This window comes from Pleurodeles waltl, chromosome 4_1, assembly GCF_031143425.1.
Source record: "Pleurodeles waltl isolate 20211129_DDA chromosome 4_1, aPleWal1.hap1.20221129, whole genome shotgun sequence".
NCBI classification, from domain to species: domain Eukaryota; kingdom Metazoa; phylum Chordata; class Amphibia; order Caudata; family Salamandridae; genus Pleurodeles; species Pleurodeles waltl.
The window spans coordinates 170,630,586-170,649,203 of NC_090442.1; positions in this window are offsets into that span (position 1 = coordinate 170,630,586).

The following is an 18,618-nucleotide window of genomic DNA, read 5'->3' on the forward strand; positions in this document are numbered from 1 at the left end:
CATCTCTGAGCTTGACGTCATGGCTCCTGAATTCCTGCAGTATGGGCATCTAGGGCTCCCGCAGGAGTGCATGAACATCTTAAAGGAGTCCAAACGTCCTTCCACTCGGCGTTCTTACGCATTCAAGTGTAAGAGGTTCTACATATGGTGTCGTCAGCAAGGTCAGAATCCTATACTGGCTCAGGAGGAGGTCATACTGTCTTACCTGCTCCATCTGGCGAAATCGGGTCTGCAAGTGTCATCTATTAAGGTACATTTATCTGCTATTACAGCCTATCGTAAGTCACCTTCTCAGGAATCCTTTTTTACAAGACCAGTAGTCAAGGATTTTTTAGAAGGTTTGAAGAAGGTTTTTCCACCCATTCGAAAACCCTCTCCTCCATGGGAACTAAACATAGTCTTATCTAGACTCATGGGCCCTCCTTTCAAACCTAGCCACAAAGCTTCTTTGCAACACCTTACGTGGAAGACAGCTTTCCTCGTAGCCATTACTTCAGCGAGGAGGGTCAGTGAAATTCAGGCTTTGTCCTCCAAGGATCCGTACACGGTTTTCCATGAAAAAAGAGTGGTTCTACGAACTCATACATCATTCTTACCGAAGGTGGTGTTGGATTTTCACATTAATCAGACTATTTCGCTAACAACTTTTTCCCCAATCCGGATACTCCGGCGGAAAAAGCTTTACACTCTCTGGATTTGAAAAGAGTGCTAAAATTTTACTTGGATAAGACCAAATTGATTAGACGATCTGACCACCTATTTGTAAATTACGGTCATATGAGAACAGGCGATGCAGCCTCGAAACGAACAATATCTAGATGGATAGTTTGTGTATTGTTACTGCATATCATTTGGCTAACAAACAGTTATTAGCTAGACCTAAGGCTCATTCAACAAGAGGAAAAGCGGCTACCTCTGCCCTCCTTAATAATGTTCCAATCTCTGAAATCTGTAAGGCTGCTACATGGAAGTCTGTACATACATTTACTAGGCATTACTGTTTGGACTCAGATGCAAGAGCGGACGCTCAAGTTGGGCAAGCGTCTCTGAGTAATTTGTTTGCATAGTGTATATCTTTTCCTGCACTTCTATTGGACAGTCCACAGAGATAGGGGATGGGCTTGCTAATCTATTCAATGTTTAAACAACCCACCCTCCTCCCTGGACGCAAGTCTCCTAGAAGTGCAGGACACACTATGGTGGTCATTCTGACCCTGGCGGTCTTTGACCGCCAGGGCGGAGGACCGCGGGAGCACCGCCGACAGGCCGGCGGTGCTCCAATGGGGATTCCGACCGCGGCGGTAAAGCCGCGGTCGGACCGGCACCACTGGCGGGGTCCCGCCAGTGTACCGCGGCCCCATTGAATCCTCCGCGGCGGCGCAGCTTGCTGCACCGCCGCGGGGATTCCGACCCCCCCTACCGCCATCCAGATCCCGGCGGTCGGACCGCCGAGATCCGGATGGCGGTAGGGGGGGTCGCGGGGCCCCTGGGGGCCCCTGCAGTGCCCATGCCACTGGCATGGGCATTGCAGGGGCCCCCGTAAGAGGGCCCCTACATGTATTTCACTGTCTGCTGCGCAGACAGTGAAATACGCGACGGGTGCAACTGCACCCGTCGCACAGCTTCCACTCCGCCGGCTCGATTCCGAGCCGGCTTCATCGTGGAAGCCTCTTTCCCGCTGGGCTGGCTGGCGGTCTGAAGGCGACCGCCCGCCAGCCCAGCGGGAAAGTCAGAATTACCGCCGCGGTCTTTCGACCGCGGAACGGTAACCTGACGGCGGGACTTTGGCGGGCGGCCTCCGCCGCCCGCCAAGGTCAGAATGAGGGCCTATCTCTCTAATCTGTTGGATAAGTTGTCACATAAAAAAGAACTGACCTAACTGTGAACCAACTGTCACATCTCCTTCACCCCTGAGGCATGGTGGGATACTGGAGGTGCTCGGGGTCTTAAAGGCACGGTGCCAGAATTTCATGGTTCTCCTGTGTTAACTTGCATGCAGCCTATTGGCTAATAATGCTCCATTGTTTTCAATGTAGTTTTTTCTCTTTTTTCACTGATGTTGCTACTGCTTCTTTCCCTGGGCCCAGCTATGGGGCTTTGGAAAGTTTTTCTCTTATTGTAATTTTGAAAGGGACTGTTTAAAAAAAAAACTCCATAGAAATAAAGCATTTTAGCCTGTTTATGAATATAGTCTGCACTGCTGTTGTACACACGTATACATGAGTTTGGTATGAAAATTGTCTACTAAAAATGCTATATATATATTTTTCGTGCATATTTCATACTTTTGCATGTGTGTATTTTATGTATGCTCTGGGGTCCCCGCACGGGGGTGGGAATATTCAATGTTTATGACTTTGATGAGGATACCCCTGGAAGAGAACTAGGATTTACAGGTAAGTAACTTATCCGTATGGACTATTTCAGTCAGATTATGGCCTGCCTGTCAATAGGACAGCCACTGCAGTTGTCCTTCCAAGCAATAGGCTTTAAAATTTGGGGCTCCTATACCACAACTACTAGGTGACAACTGCATCTTAGGCAGGCCAATTCTGTGTCTTCCGGGGCCCCACATCAGATCAATTTCTAAGGGGTTGAGGAGTTTGAACGCTGGTGTGGAAATGACCACCAGCACGCTAACAAAATAGCACAACAGGTGGGGCAACATGACCATTTTGGTGAGAGGCAGCCGTTCCACGACCAACAGAGCCAGGGTGACCCAAAATTCAATTTGAGAATTCAACAAGTTAATAGTTCTCATAAGATTGCCATCCAGTAAGTCTTTAGGATCAAAATATATCTGTATGTCCAAGTATTTAAATGTTCGATGGGCTATCTGTATATAATCAGGGGGAAAAGGAAGAGAATCCTTGTAGGAAAGTGCCCTCTTTCTTGGCATGGTTACCCTAATTTTCTGCCTGTTGTCATTGTGTTTGACTGTGTTCACTGGAGTCCTGCTAACCAGGATCCCAGTGATTATGCTCTCTCCCTGTAAATTTGGTTGCATGGACAACACACACTGGTACATTGTAAGTCCCTAGTATATGTACCTATGTACCCTGGGCATTGGGGTACCAAGGGATCCTTATGGGCTGCAGCATGTATTACGCCACCCATAGGAAGCCCATGCAAAGTGTATCTGCAGGTGTGCCATTGCAGCCTGCATGAAAGGGTGCATGCACCCTTTTCATTACAGGCCACTGCACCAGGTCACTGTAAGTCACCCCTATGGTAGCCCACCCTAGCCCAGAGGGCATGGTGCAAGTATCTGTGTATGTGGGCACCCCTGCATGAGCAGAGGTGTCCCCACAAACTCCAGCTCCATTTTCATGGACTTTGTGAGTTCGGGGACACCATTTTACGTGCGTACTGGACATAGGTCATTACCTATGACTAGCTACATAATGGTAACTCCAAACCTAGGCACATTTGGTATCAAACATGTCAGAATCATACCCCAATACTGTTGCCAGTATTGGAAGCATGATTCCATGTACTCTTGGGGATCCTTAGAGGACCCCAAGCACCGCTTCTACCAGCCTTCTGTGTTTTTTTTCCAGGCAGCCCAAGCTGCTGACACCCCTCAGACAGGTTTCCGCCCTCCTGCGGCTTGAACAGCTCAAGCCCAGGAAGGCAGAACAAAGGATTTCCTTTGGGATAGGAGGTTAACGCTCTCTCCCTTTGGAAATATGTGTTAGATGGTTTGGGAGGGGTAGCCTCCCCAAGCCACTGGTATGCTTTGAAGGGCATATTTTGTGCCCTCCGTGCATAAACCAGTCTACATTGTTTCAGGGAACCCCAGTCCCTGCTCTGGAGCGAGACTGAACTATGGACAGGGGAGTGGCCACTCCCCTGTCCATCACCACCCACGAGGTGGGGCCCAGAGCTTCTCCAGAGGGTCCCTAGATTCTGCCATCTTGAATCCAAGGTGGGCAGAGGCCTCTGGGAGCATCTGAGTGGCCAGGTCAGGCAGGTGACGTCAGAGCTAGGTGAACAATCCCCCTTTTAGGCTCTTTAAAGTCTCCCTCTTGGGTGGTTCCTCAGATTTGGATTGCAAGACCCCAGCAGGATTCCTCTGCCACCTCCACTTCAACTTCTGACCGAAGAAACTGCATCTGGACGCTCCAGGACCCGATAACCTGCAACAAAGAAGCAAGACACCTCCTGCAACATTGTAACCACGGCTCCCTACAGCAACTGCAACATTTCCCCCGGTCATGCATCCTCTGAGGACAGCCGTCTTCAGCCTGCATCAGAATGAAGAAGGAATCTCCCTTGAAGTGAAGGAGTCACTCCCCTGCATCCGCAGGCACAAACTGTAACAATGACCGGCTGCGTTCATCTCCTCTCATCCTGAACTGCGTGGATCCTGCATCACGGGTGGTGGTCTGGAGTAGTCATCTTGGTCCTCTCTGCCAGCTTTATAACTTTGGTGGAGATAAGCCCTTGCCTTCCCACGCAGGACAGTAGTCCTGTGCACTGCGTCTCTTGCAGCTACCAAGGCTTGTTGACATCTCCTCCAAGGGCTCTTCGGGCTCCGTTTAGTCCCAGCACTCCTTCCTGCGACGCACATCCCTGTGTGTGTGTCTCCTGGGGCGTGGGACCCTTCTGCAGTTGTGCTGTGTGGGCCCCCTCTGCGACTCCTGGTTCCTCTCCCAGTGGGTCTCCTGTGGGGACTGCCTTTTCTTCTGTGGACCCTCTGCCTTGCTGAGGGTCCCTCAAGGAGGCTCCCTGGGGGTTGAGTCCTCCTGGACCTTGCTGGTCCCTGGCAGCTCCACTTTTGCTTCCCAGCGACTTCTGCCTTTGCCAATGCTTATTGGTGGCTTTTCCACACCACTGACTGGCTGGAATTTTCCATCTGGCGTGGGACATCGACTGGATCCTCAAGGAACTCTTCTCCGGCTCCAGGGCTGCATTGCTGGTCGTCTTTGTCCTACCGTCGACTAACTCCTGCAACCACAGATGGGTGGGTAGTGGCTCCTGCCGCAACGGGACACTCCTGCAGCTTCTGGACTTGGTCCCCTACTTCCACAGGTCTTCCTCTTCAGGAATCCACTGCTGGTTTCTTGCAGTCTTGTATGGGTGTTGCATTTTCTTCCCTTTAGTCCTTTTGGATGGTTTGGGGAAAATCCAGTAACTTACTCCTTTCTTCTTGGTCTCAGGGGAGCATTGTGGTACTTACATTTGGGGTTTCCTAGTTGCCACAGCTCCCCTTTACACACTCAACTTACCTAGGTGGAGGTCCTGCATTTGCATTCTATTTTTTTAGTATATGGTTTGAGTGTTTTCTTTCAGTTGTGTAAGTGCTGTGTGACTACAGTGGTATTGCATAGCTTTGCATGTCTCCTAGCTAAGCCTTGGCTGCTCATCCACAACTACCTCTAGAGAGCCTGCCTTCTAGACACTGCCTACACTACACTAATAGGGGACACCTGGACCTGGTATAAGGTGTAAGTACATTAAGTACTCACCACACACCAGGGCAGCTTCCTACAATGCTCATCGTGGTATCTGCAAAGGAGAAAGAATAGGACTTGCCATAGTTCACCTGGAGGCCAGACCAGTCATCACACCAGTGAAGCATCCTGGATATAGGCGTCAGGTCCACCCGGAGGTTGCAGATGTATAATATGTCATCGGTGTACAGCAATATGGCATGCATAGTAGGTCCCTGTGGGATCTCCCATCCCAGTGTGAATTGCCTGATTTGCTGTGCCAGTGGCTCCAGCACCAGCACAAAACGTAGTGGTGAGATTAGGCAACCCTGTCTGGTGGCATGGTACACAGGATGTGGGGAGGAAATGTGTGATCCCGTCTTGGCCTGTGTGGTGGGGTCCGTTCATAATAGTCGAACCCAATGTATGTAGATAGGGGGGTATTAAAATATGCAAGGGCCGCAAACATAACATCCCACCTCAGCATATCAAATGCTTGTTGGAGGTCTAGGGAGAGACATCTGGCCTTTGGATGCTCACCCCATGGGAAATCCATGACTTGATAAAGACAGCGAATGTTGAGTGAGGTTTTATGGCACAGGACGAAACCACACTGACCTGGATTTTTTTAATTGTGGAAGAGAGGGAGCAGTCGTCACACCAGTACCTTGCTCAAGATTTCATATTTGGTGTTTCACAAGGATAAAGACCTATGAGAGGACAAATCCTCCAGACTAACTCTTGGCTTGTGGTGGGGGGCAGTGATCCTACTTTATAAAGCCATTCTAGCTGTGACACTCCGTGAGCTACAACTGTGGCGTGAAATTCAACAGGTCGTCCGATCCCAGCATCTTATTAGGAGCAAAATTGTCAATGGTGCTCCATATTTCTCCTGATGTTAATAGCTGCTGGGTCAGGAGGGGATGGTCTGTGCAGGGGCGGCTCGTGTTCAAGGGCTAAGGGGCTGCACCCCTAGCCTTTACTGGCCTCTCTACTGAAGCATATATTTAATTACATGATGAAAGTAAAACATTTTCTGCACAACATTTTGCGAGTGAAAGTTGTGCACTTTGAAAAGCCCCACTGCGCCATGCGTCAGTATGTGGATGAAAGCTGCACAGTAGGGCTGACAGGGCTTGCCCATGCAAAGCCCTTACGTTTTCTCAGAACGCAGTGACGTCCCTGGCTTATCTCCTCCTCCACCAGAAGCCCTGATAGTAAACAGCCTGGAGCATTTTTTGTTCAGCCCGGGTTTCTGAAAACTTCATGTCGCTCCGATATTATTATCCACCCTTTCCTATTTACTCAAATGGTGGGGTGTGATGAGAAGGGTCTACGTACCAGAGGTCACATTATATTAAAAGAATGTGGCATTGCACAAAGAAAATCCCCTTTTCCTGCATTACAAGCAGTCTGTGGCAGAGAAATGGAATAAATACAATAAATAACTCCATCCAGGGCTCTCTGGGAGACAGGAGTGTGACCTGAAGACCTCAAGTCATAAATATGCCAAAGACAACCCTGCACACAAGTAAGTTGGAGCTCTATCTTTTTTACGGACAATAAGAAAAAAATCTGTTCTCTCAGCTCTTCTCTCCTTTCACTGCCTCTGTAGGTGATTTCGTCTCTCAAAGGCAGCAATGGTTCCAGTAATTTATCATGGCTAGTTATGCTCGTTTTATTTCTTCTGCAGACTAATGTCGTGATATGTCATATTAAACATGTAATCCGCAGCTCAAATAAACGTGTACCTTTTATCACTGAAACGTCTTCATCCCAGCCGTCTAACATTCACTGACATAGAGCCCACTCTTTCCCCCATTCCTCACGCAGTAGAAGTAGATGCAAGCATGAGTAACTTGGTGTCTTGTCTTGGGTAATGGTACGTGTTATAATGCTAATCTTATGTTATCTTTATGGTACTGAGACCCCTTGCCACACTAACCTCCCCACTGTGATGCCCCAGGCCCTGGCTGCAAATCGCTGGCTCCTTTAGAAGTGGAGGTGCTGCATTTGTTCCCTCATGAAATTGATCCAAAAGACGAGCATGGTTCTTGTTCTCTTGCAAAATTGATCCAAATATTGGATTCAAGCACAAAGGGAGAAATATGTGCTTACAGTAAAGGCATTTATCTGCTGTATGACCTTAAAAATGTCCCTATCATCATGCCCTTAGCATTAATGCCAAAAACATGAATTGATATGCAAACATTGAATATTAAAAAGTGATTTAGTTACTCTTATTTCACATGTTTTAATTAATGTTGCTTTCACCAAGAGAGCTGTTTCATCATGATCTGTTTCTGTCTTGCCTAGTGCACACTTTGATTCGTGCCAGGTGTTTGTGAGGGGCTTTCATTGAGAGTGCTGGTGCTGAGGCTGAAGGTAAAGCAAAGTGCCTGTCAGTGTGTTGGCGTCTTCACAAAGCACACAGAACAATGGTCACGTTTTCCAGTTACATTTGACATTTAGGGCCAGATGTGTCATGAAGGCCTTTTGCGATTCGGAAATAGCGATTTTTAAGAAATTGCTATTTCCGACTCGCAAAATGGCATGTATCACATTTGCGAATCGGTAATAGCGATTTCTTAAAAATCGCAAATGCTATTACCAGATCGCAAATTGCGATACCGGCCCCATTCGCACCTATGGGCCTGTTGGCCCATATCTGCGAATTTTTTGCATTTCCTAAATTACGATTTCTTAACCAGAAATCGAAGTTTTGGAAATGCAAAACCACAGGGTGCTGGGGGCCTTAGGCCCCCTCTGTTGCCCACCCAAATTATTTTTGGGGACATGTAAGGTGCACACATGCCAAAAGGGCATGTGTGCTTTACATGTACATTTTAAAAATGCATTTAAAATGCAATTTTACATTTTTGCACTCTCTAAACAGGGTCGCAATTTTAAGGAATCGCTATTTTAGCGATTCCTTAAAATTGCGTTCAGAATGTCTTTCTTACAATCTGAACTGGCTTTTTGCATTCGCAAACGGCATTCGCACTGTTTGCGAATGCAAAAAACCTTGATACATCTGGCCCTTAGTGTAAATGTGTGTGAAGAGGATGCACAGAGGCCATAATATTTAGAAGGCAAAAGCAAAAGGAAATAAAGTGCTTATATGTGAATGAGTGCAATGTATGTTTGGGGTGGTAAAATGAGGGAGAGCAGGGAGTGCATTCAGGGAAGAGTGAAAAGAGGGTGCTGAAGAGGAGAGAGGAGGTTGAAAATGTGCAGATGGATGAGATGTGAAGAGAAATAGGGCAAACATATCTAACATTAAAGAACAAATAACTGAAGGCCCAACACCTTCCGCAGGCCTCAACAATATTTAATTCATAGTCTCACAATTTCAGAATTGAAACATTTTAAATGTTAATTATTTATAACTAATCATTGTTGTTCCTCATTTATCTTCCACAGCGAACAACCATTGACAAAGCCAACTGTACTGACAGGCTTTATGTGATGTCAATTGTTGTGTTATATTTCTGGATGCAATAACATCTCATTTTGCATTTTCCCTTTTAGAGAGCCCCCACTTTTTTCATCCCACTTAGAGACCTGTCTGCACATATTTCTGTATGGCTGGTTGCAGCCAGCAGTTGTGTGTGCTTCCTGAAGCCTGGTTAGAACATATTCTTCCAAAGTTGATACTGCATGGAGTGCAAGATAGTGGGTAACACACACACTTTAAAGGGCGTGAAGTTGGTGCAGTGTACAATTCATACATTAAAGTAAAGGGTGAACGTATTAATGCAGTAAGATATGTGTTTAATATTTCAGGACTATACATTTCCACTGCTTTATAAACCTTGCTTTCTCACTAAATGTATTTCCTTTCATATGGACCACTTGTCAATCTTTTTTCTATTTTTTCTTGGGTGGAGGACCCACCCTGGACCCCACGTTTGTCCACTGAGCTTGCTCGCTACATAAAAGTTGTACCCAGACTATAACCACTTTCAAATGTCACCAGCCGCCACTGGGTCTGTGTATAGAGTGGTATAGAAGTTTATAAAGGCTTCTTTAGTGTCTGAATGGGCTGTTATACAGCTAGTCAGTGCTATAAGCACTGATAAGATAGGGGTGGCCGCAGCCTGTTTGTGTGCCTAAACAAATATCAATGTGAATAAGGTTGTTGAGGAGTGTTTTATGGGCACCTACAGTAGTAGTAATAGACACACCCCTCACTACCACCTTAAATGCTTTCCACTCTACCAGCAGGGAAGCTGTGTTAGTGTTTTCAGCAAAGTATTTGATAAATGTGGTAGCAAAGGTGTTCCTGAATACTATGGGCCTGATTCTAACTTTGGAGGACGGTGTTAAACCGTCCCAAAAGTGGCGGATATACCACCTACCGTATTACGAGTTCCATAGGATATAATGGACTCGTAATACGGTAGGTGGTATATCCGCCACTTTTGGGACGGTTTAACACCGTCCTCCAAAGTTAGAATCAGGCCCTATGTCCTCTAAGAGCTGCGCCCCACAATACTGCAAGTTCCAAGGGGCTATAGTCTGACAGATTCTTACCCAGATACACTGCATGCGTGACATTGGCCTGTAGGAATGTAGTGCAAATGGTCCTGCCCAGGCGTTCATCTAATTTATGAGTGGGTAAATAGAAGAAGTACTCACGCATTCCTGACAGAACCCGTACCACCAGGGAGGGGAGGGTGGGAACGATCCATATTAACATCAAGGACTGAATTAAAGGTTCCCTCCATCACCCAAGGATACTCTGCCCAGTCAGTCAAGATATTGGATAAATGCTCCAGGAATACATATTGCTCAGTTGTATGGCTGCAGACGCTGCCGAGTACCACCTGTCTTCCATCCAGTGTTCCCTTAACAAAGACATAGCTGCCATTAGTGTAAAGTTTGGTGTCTGATGCTGTAAAGGGTACCTCCGCACCAGTCCAGATCACTGCACCCGTGCAAATGCTGAATACGATGTAGCAAAACATATTTCACAGCTACAGTAGTGAAAGATGTGTTTCTTGCAAGTAAACTATTTGGGCTTTGCGGCGAATGAGCTGCATCAGCATACAATGTCGCTTCTGAATAGACTTAGGGCCAGATGTAGGAAGATTCCAAATTGCGAGTTGCAATTTGTGAGTCCCAGCGACGCGCAAATTGCAACTCGCAATTTGGAATGCAGAAAGGTGTCTCAGACACTTTCTGCGACTCTCTATGGGGTCGCGAAGACCCACCTCATTAATATTAATGAGGTGGGTCGCAATTTGCGACCCTATAGAGATTCAGGGCACTCACGGGGATGGTGGCCTGCTGGAGACAGCAGACCATCATGTCCGTGACTGCTTTTAAATAAAGCAGTTTTTTTTTTCAAAGTGCAACCTGTTTTCCTTAAAGTAAAACGATCTGCACTCTGAAAAAAAAAACGAAATCTTTAGGGCCAGATGTAGCAAAGGTTTAGCGACTCGCAAACGGCGAAAAACGCCATTTGCGAGTCGCTAAAGCCACTTCGCTATGTTGAAATGCATTTTGCGAGTCGGAACCGACTCACAAAATGCATTTCCGAGTCGAAAATAGGAAGGGGTGTCCCCTTCCTATTTGCGAGTCGCAATGGTATGCATTTTCATTTGCGACCGCGATTGCGGTCGCAAATGAAAGCGCAGTTACCATCCACTTGAAGTGGATGGTAACCCAGGCGCAAATGGGAAGGGGTCCCCATGGGATCCATTCCCCTTTGTGTCTGGCACAAAAAAGAATTTTTCAGAGCAGGCAGTGGTCCAATGGACCACTACCTGCCCTGAAAAATACCAAAACAAAAGGTTTCGGTTTATTTTTCAAAGTGCAGCTCGTTTTCCTTTAAGGAAAACGGGTTGCACGTTGAAAAAAAAAAACTGCTTTATTTAAAAGCAGTCACGGACATGGTGGTCTGCTGTTTCCAGCAGGCCACCATCCCCGTGAGTGCCCTGACTCGCTATGGGGTCGCAAATTGCGACCCACCTCATTAATATTAATGAGGTGGGTCTTTGCGACTCGCAGAAGGTGTCTGAGACACCTTTCTGCATTCCAAATTGCGAGTTGCAATTTGCGAGTGGCTGGGACTCGCAAAATGCAAGTCGCAATTTGGAAGTTAGCTACATCTGGCCCTTAGTTTCGGTATTTTTCAGGGCAGGTAGTGGTCCATTGGACCACTGCCTGCCCTGAAAAATTATTATTTTTTCCAGACATGGGGACCCCTTCCCGTTTGCGCCTGGGTTACCATTCACTTCAAGTGGATGGTAACTGCGCTTTCATTTGCGACCCCTTCCTATTTGCGAGTCGGAAATGCATTTTGCGAGTCGGAGCCGACTCGCAAAATGCATTTCTGCATTCCAGTGAGGCTTTTGCGACTCACAAACGGCGTTTTTGGCCGTTTGCGAGTCGCAAAACCCTTGCTACATCTGGCCCTTAATGCCCTTGATGTTCCATGTTATTACATTATAGCTGCACTCGACCGCCAAAATGGTGGTAGGTAACATTCAATACATTGCATCAAAACAACCCATATACAACAGTCAAGTGATGATGACAATTACATTCGAACAAGCCTCCAATACTAGGTCCAGTGAAGTACGATCGTTTGGCCAAACCCGTGAAACATCTCAACAGGGCTGTGGTGTGTCCAGTCCTGTAGGGCTGTATAGGCCAGCTCACCCATCCAAATGAAAGATGAGCCAAAGAGAGACAGCCACACAGCTCTGGCTGCAAAGCCCCGGTTTCCATGTTGTGTGGCTTGCCCAGAATCAGCAGGTGTGCTTGAGGAGAAGGCAAAACAGGGCAGGGAGTGTCAAAGAAATATGATTTCAATTGAGCCCTCAACAATGGGTGGAATACCACATCTTGGTACAGCAGCATCCAGGCTCGACCTCTGGAACGGCAACAGAACAAGGGGACTGTCAGCAAGGCACATCTGTAAAGTAGGATGTATAAGTGTCGCCAGAATCAGCGGCCAATTGCCCCATTCCAAACCCCCCCCCCCCCATCGCTCTAAGGAGGTTCATTGTAGCATACCATATGGTCTCCCGACCAGCATGGATAACAAGTGAGGCTGTGGTTCAACAAAGCTGTGTATTTGTATATCAGAGGAGTTCATCAGCCGTTTGCTGCATGACTGAGGGGACCAGAGTTACCTTGGCCCTGGAATTAGAGTTAGTGACTTGTGCGCCGAGGAGCTGGAGCAAAGAAGCATCATCTGTTCCCCGATGGAGGTCGCATGGGCAACCGCATGCCCCCTGCCCCGCAGGGCCTACTGTCGGGAAGGTGGCAGCTCTGGATAGCATTCAGGGAACAGCCTTGCAACGCCGCTGACAAAGAGGATGTAAAATCTTTGGCACCAGGAGCCCAGACGGTGCCGGTCTTCAGGAGTTGGGAAGCTGCTGCTTCAGCCAATTGACCAGAGACTCCAGTGTTACAAAGAAAAGGGCACGCTGGTTGTGGATTATCATTAACTTGGCCAAAAAGATGAGCACGTACACCAGGCCCTCCGCTCTTAACTGTCTTTTGACCGCCTGGAAGTAGGCACATTGGTGCTGGACCGCTAGTGTGTAGTCCGGGAACAATAAGACTGGGGCATTGACTATCGTGATGGGCGAATTCTCCCTGGCACTCGGGAAGAGCATGTCATGGTCTCTGAAATTTAGTGGGCGGCCCACGATTGGGTGTGTGCACCCTCTCGACTGTCAACAGTTCCGATAGACCACGTGGTGACACATTAGTCTTCAGACATGTTTCTATATATTGAGTGACGCTAGAATGTTCCATTTTTGCTGGCATGCTAATAATGCGGACGTTGTTACGGTGCACTCACCCCTCGGCATTTTCCGCTCGCTTATGTAACATTGTGACCTGATTGTGGAGTTTGTCAAGGTCAAGGACTGTTCAGTTTGTAGGGATACCAGGGAAGAAAGAGCCACCTCGTTGGCGTTATCTCAGTCCGCTGGCTTGCGGTACTCATCTTTGAGGAGGCTTATATCTGTTGTGTTTGCACCAAGTTGTTGTTCAATTGCCACCCTGTAGTCATGGATCTCCTGAAGAATAATGTCTAGTTTATACTTTGGGGGAACCGCTTGTGTGGGGGATATATAATGCAGTCAACAGTCAATAAATGTCCGTTTGGGTAGTTTGGGCAGTTTGGGCTGAGCGAGGTTAGGCACTGGCATTGTTTTAGCTCCAGTGCGGCCATTGTGGAGAGCATTGGCTGGACACATAGATCAGGCATCTGTTCCAGGTTGCAGAGCACCAGCTAAGACCAGTCAGGTAAGTCCATCACAGTGCAAGCAACAGCTCCAGCACAGTGAGGGCCCCTCCAAGCGGCCCCAGGAGGTTTCCATGCAGGATGGACATTCAAGTGTAGTAGTCCCTCTCGTACTTGCTGGGCTCGGGGCCTTAGGATCATCAGTGAGCAGGTCTGTAGTTGCATATTTTAACTAAGCACTGCAAATGGAGGCGACATGAATTGGAGTCCACACCCCTATAAAGAGGGTCAGCAGGGTCCCGCTCTGTGTCACAGCCCCTCAGGCGACACAATATCACACCCTGGAGGGTGGCCGGCCGGCCATGGGATCAGGTCATTCCGGGGGTGATCATGTGACAGACTGTCACACTGCAGGCCCTGTCTTGGTGTTCAGCCGCAGTTGGCCCCCATCACCGGGACACCCCCATGTCAGGCACCTTGGCTCTGAGACGGGTCACCTGCCCCAGCGCTCCCTGGGTCATGCGCCGGTTTGCAGCCGTATGTCAGGCGCCTCACCCCAAAGTACTCATTGCTTCTGGAGGGAGCAGCTCACATATCTCCAGGTCCTTCCGAAATGGTGGCCACAACGTCAGCCACTCTGCAGCACGCCTTCCCCGTGGCAATCAGGCCAGAGCTCAGGGCCAGGGAAGGCAGGTATCAGGTGGCAACAGACCCACGCTGTGTTGGCACTACATAGATGTACGAATGATAGGGGAATCTGGGGCTTGGTACTGGGGAGCTACTAAAGTCCAACCGCCGAATGTCCTCCCTATGGCAGAAAAAAGGGAATATCAGATCCTCATGACCTGTGTATTCTCTGCCTTTCTGACAGTCACATTCCTGACAAATGCCAGAACTGCTTGATATTTTCCAGGCATACCTTGAAGGACAGAGAGAAAATTCACCTTAATGGAATGCAAGAGAGTTGAAAACAGCAAGAGGTGCTTTCTGAATGTGACAATTCACGTGAGCAAGGAAAGGGACCATCCTCTACCAGGGCTCTACCCCAACCCTCTGAGGACTTCAGGCGATGGAGATCCAAAGAGGAAAAGTCCTGTAAACAACATTGTTCCCGTTCTATGTCGAGGACATAAATGTCGAGACAAGGTACAGTGGCAACATGCTCACTGTCAAGAGCTGGGCTGACGTCAAAGAGGAGGCAACAGTTGACTTCAAGACGTAGAAGGTCCGCTCAAAGGACTTAATGGCATTGAGACATAGACACTCGACATGAAGGAGCCATTTAATGCTGAGACATAGATAACCCTCAATGTCGAGACAATCTAGATTTACTGAGTGGCTCCAAAAAGCAAGAGCAAGAAGGTTGGATTCCACCTCTAACTCCGAACACTCAAGGGTGTATTCACCACCATCCACAGTAGTTATTCCAGATTTTCCACAGCCTTCTCTATTGCAGCAACCAGTTCCTTTAATGTCTACACTGTGTATTTCACCTCCGCCTATGTCTCAAACTGAGGCACCTTTGAGAATTCCTTCCCCACTGCAGCCTCTAGTTTCTCCACAAAGACAGGCTCCTTAGCCTAGATCTAGATCTCATCACATATTGTGGTTAAGGACACATCGCTGTCACCGTTCCAGATCAAAGTCATGATTCAGGACACATTCATATTTATCAACAATGTCTTCTGACACCAGAAGGTGTTCACTGACTTTCCTCAGGCAAGAGTCTCACCAATTGATGACAGCAACACTTCCCAAGAAGTATGAATTCAATGAGCTACCAAATTGAACATTCTGGTGCCTGATCAATCAGCATCGATGTCATTGATTTTTGAAAATCTTCACCACCATTCCTCCTCAAGACCATTCCTGCCTCTGGTTGCAGGATTATTAGAACCAGCTGTGGAGTGTTTCCTCACACCAGCTTTAGACAGATCAGCTCCATCTAGAACTCTGAAAAAAATACAAGCTCCCTGAGCAGAGACTCTCAGCCCCAATGCATCCAGGTGTCCCTATCATTATTTATTTATGGATTTTGCAGAGCTTCGCAATCATCCCAAGGGGGATATCACATGCTAAAATGCTACCTGTTTTTTTGGATTTTGTACAGAGGCAGTCTTCTCGCACACTATAGTGTTGGCCTTATGCTCTAAACAATCATGTTTTTAACTTTTTTCTGAACCTGAGGTGGTCGTCAGTAAGGTGGAGGTCTAAAGGCAGTATGTTCCACTGGACTGCAGCCAAATATAAGAAAGAGCAGCTGCCGAATCTGCCTTTTTGTATTCATTTTGTTTTTGCCACAGCATGATTGTGTGATCTCAGGTCACATGTAGGATTGTGGAAAACCACTCTTGCTTGTAGGAGTTTTAGCCCAGTGTTGTAAAGAGCTTTATGAGCATGGCAAAGGAGTTTAAAGGTCGCTCTTTGGCTGATTGGCAGCCAGTGAAGAGTGGCCAAACAAGCCTAGGCTGAGTTATATCGGTCTTTGTTGCAGATAAGCTTGGCTGCTGTGTTTTGTTTTACTTGTAGTTGGGTAAACAAATAGTCCACCAAGCCCCCATAAAGTGGTTTCCCATAGTCTGTCTACTTGTTATTAGGGCTTTGACTATGGTTCCTCTCCAGTCAACTAGTATCCAGCAGAATAGCCTCCTTAGAAGTTTGATGATGCCAAAGCACTTTTCACACGTGGCATTACCTTGTTCTTGCATGGATAAAGAGTTATCTATGAGAACTCCAGGATTTTTAGCTACCGTCTTAGGTACCGGGGCAGATCCTAGTGAGACAGGTCACCACGAGAAATTTCAAATCTACTATGCTTTGAAAAAAGTAAAATTTCAGTCTTATCAGCATTTAATTTGAGGCAATGATCAGTCATTCATTTGTCTACCTCCTTGAGGCAATTTGTTAGTTTATCTCTGCCCTATAGATATGACCAACTGTGTATCATTTGTGCAAGAGCAGATCTTGAATTCCCACTTTTTGACAATCTTTACAAGGGAGGAAATGTAAATATTAAAGAGTGTCTGGCTCAAAGATGATCCCTGCGGACTCCACATTTGGCTACATTGGGGCATGACCTGAAGGTGTTTTAACTGAACTGATTGTGTTCTGTTCCTTAAAAAGGATCCAAACCACTGAAGGGTTTTGGAATGGAGTCCAATGTCATGCAATATCTGATAGAGACTTCTAGTTGCAGATTCTATACCTCAGAATTTCTCCCAGGCGTCAGACTGGATCAGGAGATTTTTCTTCGACCAGTACCCTTGCGCATCAGCAGGTAGTGTTGGTCGACTCCTCATCTGTCATTGGCATTGTGGTCACCGTGATGATGTCGGGGTCGTATGCAGGCTCCACCTTGGCATAGTGATGTCAGTTCTATTCTTTCTGCGCCATGCTCTGATCCGGAGAAGAGCTACTGTGGTCAATTTTTGACTGAATTCGACCCTTTTGTTGAGTTTTTCTGGTGACCCTTGGTGCGTCTAGGATGTCCCAGAAGACCGGGTTTAGGCATTGTGAAGCCTATCACCATATGATGTCAGTGAAGGATTCTCTTTTGGTCTGTACGTGGTGTCTGGAGCACAACCTGAAGTCGTGTTCTGAGTGCTGGGCCATGCACCCGAAGGCTTAGAGGGAGCGGTCCCTAAAGCTCATGGCGGCCCGGCGCTCAACTCCACATCGTTCACCATTTCGCTTGAGATGGAGGTCTCGAGACCATTCGTGGAGTCACCACCACTCGTTGTTATCGAAATCTTCGGGTCATTTGGGTAAGAAAAAGAAGTAGAAGGCCAGGCATCCTTCGACTTCATCGCGTCGCTTGGCCGATGCGACGCGGGTGGAGTGTTGATGCTCCAGGTCACTAGTCGCAGAGCCTACTTCTGGGTCTGCTCTGCACCTCCCTGAGTTTACGGGAGCAGGGGCAACCCCTGCCCAACTCAAGGAATTTTATGAGGCCATGCGCCTCATATTTGGGCAGGCCCACCCCTCTGCAGGCGCCTTCAGGGCCTGTGGGTGCGGATAGGGCCCTTTGGGTTACATGCTGGTGGCTTCGGCCCCTGAGGGTCCTTCCAGACCCGCAGCGCATCCATCACAACACTGGTTGTACCATCGCAACCTTCCCCAGCGCCAGCTAGATCGTCGACGCTCCAGATATCGCTTGTGCCCACAATTGACGTTGACACAATCCTTATCCCCGACGACCCAGAGCTGGAACGGCATCGGTCGACGCAGCTTCCGACGGGGCCTTCTCATCCCAGGTTGGATTTGGACCCTTATTACTCTTGGTACGAATATGAGGAAGGATTGGAGGGGATGCTGAACCCTTTAGAATACCAGCTAGATAACCTCGACTTGGACTGGATGCAGGAATTGGGCGAGACTAGTGGTCTGGATACTTCTCCAGATGTTGGCATGCTTTCTCCTCTTACCAGGGCTATGGCGGAGGAAGCCCCTTATTCTGTGGTGGTCAGTAGGGCAGCTGAGGTTCTTGGCCTAGAGCTGCCCACTTTAGTGGTAAGGACGAATCTCCAGACAAAGGTGCTTCAAACTGGGCTTCCATCTTGGAGCCTCTCCTCCCCTTCAATGAAGCACTCACTGATGTCCTTCTGGGTGCTTGGTCCAGACCCAGCACAGGGGCTCCTGTGAACAGGAAAATCGCTCATTGCCATTGGCCCACTCTGAACGACCCTAAATTCCTGTCCCAACACTCAACGCCTGAGAGCCTTGCGTCATCCAGGCATCCTTGTCATCTGGCGCATTCCCTTCCGCTGCCCCCGATAGGAAATCAAAGAGACTGGACCAACTTAGGAAGAAGATGTTTTCTTCCTCCAGTCTGGCGTTGGGGTCGGTGAACACTGCATGCCTTTTGGGCCGTTATACTCACTCTTTGTGGTATATGGTCACACAAGTTCAGCCGCAGATCCCCGAGGAGGCCTAGGCTATTGTCTCTCAAGCCATTGCTGATGCGAGAGATGTGGC